This window comes from Mauremys reevesii, linkage group 1 (genome assembly GCF_016161935.1).
Source record: "Mauremys reevesii isolate NIE-2019 linkage group 1, ASM1616193v1, whole genome shotgun sequence".
Classification (NCBI taxonomy): Eukaryota; Metazoa; Chordata; order Testudines; family Geoemydidae; genus Mauremys; species Mauremys reevesii.
The window spans coordinates 189510164-189513786 of record NC_052623.1 but is presented as its reverse complement, the minus strand read 5'-3'; the positions used below and the strand labels follow the sequence as shown (position 1 = coordinate 189513786).

At 46.8% G+C, this 3623-nt stretch overlaps 1 long non-coding RNA gene across 1 annotated transcript; it reads left to right on the top strand.

Annotated features, from left to right (window-relative positions):
• Positions 1 to 420: 420 nt before the first annotated feature.
• Positions 421 to 2262, top strand: LOC120396056. The gene is made up of 3 exons (XR_005592948.1): positions 421 to 470; positions 586 to 1121; positions 1995 to 2262. It is a non-coding gene; the product is annotated as an uncharacterized LOC120396056 (long non-coding RNA).
• Positions 2263 to 3623: the final 1361 nt, after the last annotated feature.

The window sequence follows — 3623 nt, the reverse complement described above, 5'->3', positions numbered from 1 at the left end:
TGAATACCCACTTCTTCGGATGAAGTGAGTATTCACCCACGAAAGCTCATGCTGCAAAACGTCTGTTAGTCTATAAGGTGCCACAGGATTCTTTGCTGCTCCTATATTCTATGACATTACCCCCTAAATTCTGCAGTAGTCTTAACTGTCTTAATTATCTAATCCATTCTGACCCCATGCAATAGCCATTTTTTTTTAATTGTTAAGCTTTTTTTAAGACTACCAGAATTGAAAATATAATGAATACAATGTGCTTCTTTCCAAGCTGAGGAATACTGGCCACTGCCTGTGGTGCTGTGACAAGATGTAAATGTGCTCTGGCATGTAAGGGGTTACTGGCCTTCTGCCTGTCACATGACTGGGCTGGATGGGGTTATAAAAGGGAAGGGAAATCTGGTGCAAAGGAAGCTAGACTGAGAGGAGGGTATGTCCCCTATCTGCCTCGCTGGCTGAAGTCACACAGGCCTCGGGTGGTTATCATTATCCAGGCATTTGAGTTGACATGCTCTGTTTTTGAGTAAAGCAAGCCCTGAGGAAAGGGATGTAAAGTGGTTTGTAATTGGGCCTTGTGTTTTTCCTTCCCAGCTGGTACGTTTGCATGCCTGCTGATGGATGTCCTGTGAAAGGCCTCCCTGCAGATCAAAAAATAAGTGGATGTGCCTGCTGACGCTGCATTCTGTCTCAGCACTGGCTGCATTCAGGTTCAGCCAAGTCTGCTACCTCAACCATCTTTGGAGCTCTCCCACAGGTACTCTACTAGACAATGCCAAGGTCTCTTCCAGGTAATCTGTTATTTTATTGCCTACTGGGTTCAGTGCCAGGATCTCCTTACAGAGATCAAACTCTTCTGCTGGCATGGAATCCCAGCCTGGAATTTCAGGGAGTCTTTTCCCCTGTGGAAGAAAAATGACCAGGCCTTATCCCCCATTAATTAAGAATTGCCGTATCTACCTGTGCACTGCTGTCACCTAGTCACAGCCTAGAGAATGAGCACCCCTTCCCATGATGTTGTCAACTGGTGTCATAATGTCCATGATGACAAGGCAGCAACAACTGTATCAGCAGCAGATTGTTTTGTCTGATGAGAAATGGAGGCGCTTGTCTTGACACTGTAGATTGGGGTAAGACATTTTCTTCCATTTGTAGCTTCCTTCTGGCCACACTATGTTCCTGTTCCTCCTCCTCCTCATCACCACATGGCTGCAAGCTTTGGTATTTCCAGGTGAACTGACACAGCAGAGGTCTCTGGGAGCAGCAGCGATACAGTTTTCTCTGTGGGCTGCCTGTAACCCGGCCTCTGGCTCTGTGTGCCTCCCTGCCTTCTTGGTCTTTATGTGAATGTGGGTAAATTAGAGCTATATTTTTGGGTGGACGCTATTTAGGTCTGCAGGCAGAACATCCTGGCTGGGAGGGAGTCAAAGCTGAGGAAGCTACTGCAGCTTCTGGGCCCAGCCCAGCGAGTCCTGTTCTGGCCTTTTAACGCTGCCGTTTTTGGAGACCCTCTTTAAGACACGAAGAACGTCCGATACTGCAGCAAAACCAGGCAGAGACCTTTTCCAGCTCAGGGAGACTCGTTCCCTTAGGAAATGACAGGCTAATAATAAACATGCAGCTTATTTAGAATTGCAAATACAAGAAAAGAAAATCAGCATATAGAGGAAGCTGCAATCAGCATATAGAGGAAGCTGCAATCAGCAGCCTGGCTAAAAATCAGCAGCATTAAACCAAAGCAATAAATGCAGGGGTCAATTAAATGAGGCATGTGGCCAGTCATGCCTCACTCATATAACAGAGCCATAAGGCCTGTATTAATGGTACAAGCTCAAGAAAGCAAACACTCAGTCACAGGCTACTCAAGTATGGACCCTAGAATGATGGACAAAGAGAAACTGTAAGATACTGTCTAACAACAATCATCATAATTTGCTCCCATGATGTTTTGATTACTCTGGCGCTGCATTTCCACTGTTCTAATGGTTTTTAATCTCTCTCAGTGCCGTGGGGCAGAGTGGGCTGACTCACAGCAGCTCGGTGAGCTGGGACTTCTCCTCAGAGGAGGCACGTTCCGTGCCAGAATCTCCGCTTTCAATATTAATACAAGTTTTTAGCAAAGAGAACCTTCAAAATGTGAACCATGTAACCCCTGTAGTGCTGTCTGCAGAGACCCTGAAATGGCGCTGCTGAGAGAGCTCTGACTGCTCCCATTCATCTTGAAGGTGCTCGGAAGCCTTAGGTTGAGGATTAAAATGTTAAGATTGTTAACGATTTCATTGCTGCTTAAAGTGAAACAACATCCCTGGCTGGGTCCTCTGCAGGGACTGAACCAGGGATTTCTGAATACAAAAACATCTGTTTCAGCTGCTTGAGCCAAAGGACCTTTGCTTGGAGGCGTTAGTGGACTTACAAATCTCTATATGTGGTCCGGCTACTAGCAGGGGACACAGACCTACAGAGGGTTAATGTAGTTACCCTTCACTCCAGGGAGGAGGATAATCAAAAATGATCTGCACAACCTGCTATAAATGACATTTCCCATGTCAGCCTCACTAGGGTACATATGTACATATGTTGTGGGCAATGTTCAGGAGAGCACCACTAATATATTTTTTCCAGTTTGACCCTCAAAAGGGAGCAGCCTAACTCTACAGTTTTCTTCAGAGCTAGAGAGTCAAAATGGGAGCTACTGGACCATTCAGGGAACCAGAACCAATACCACGTGAGTTAAACCATGTGACCCGTCCCAATCCACACAGCTTGCAACTCCACGGTGCACTGCAAAAAGCTGCACTGACATTTCTGCAGCAAGCAAGCAGTGACAAAATGCTATGCCCCATTCACTGTAAGTGTCACAGAGGCCGAGGACACCCCAAGCAGAAATGCTGGAAGGTTTTCACAGCAACACTGTGCAAGCGACACACTTGAAGAGAGTGAATTCCAAGTGTTTTCTGTTCCAGTGCAGTTTCACCCAGCCCTTTCTCTTGGTAGCAGTCCTCTCAGGGCTGTGGGAATGGATCAGGACTCCAGCAGGGTCTCTCACTAGCTAACTTTTTATGAACAATTGCTTGACTTGAGCATTATGTGGAATTGATGCCATTGACCAACAGATGCCAAACTCATCCCTGGTGTAGCTTCAGTGGAATTTCACTCAGGAGGAATTGGGTCCATGGTATTTGTGTTTGATACCACTGTTACTGAGTCATTTTACTTAGAAATAGGTAGCAGGGGGCTGATTCCTCTGATTCCTTCACATGAAATCAGCAGAGCTGCAAGGGTTCAGTACCTTTGGAAACTGGCCCTCACAGTTCAGTCCCTGGGGCAGCTACCTCTGAATAGGGAGCATTCAGAATCTTTTTTTGGTGGGAGTCTGATGTTCTGGTTTCCCTGTAAGCAATGCAGTGTCTGGGAGCTCATTAAGGCCTCCTCCCAGAGTGCTCACTTAACACCCGTGACCCCCCCCCCCCCCATCCCTCTACAGCTGGCACTTGTGCTGCACTGAAACACGTAATGAAGTCAAAGTGCACCTACCTATTTCTGTCTGACCTCTTAGGGGTATTGCCTTACCTGCCACCACTAACCTGCTCCCCTTCACCCCACCATAACCATCCTCTCAGCCCCTCCAGGAA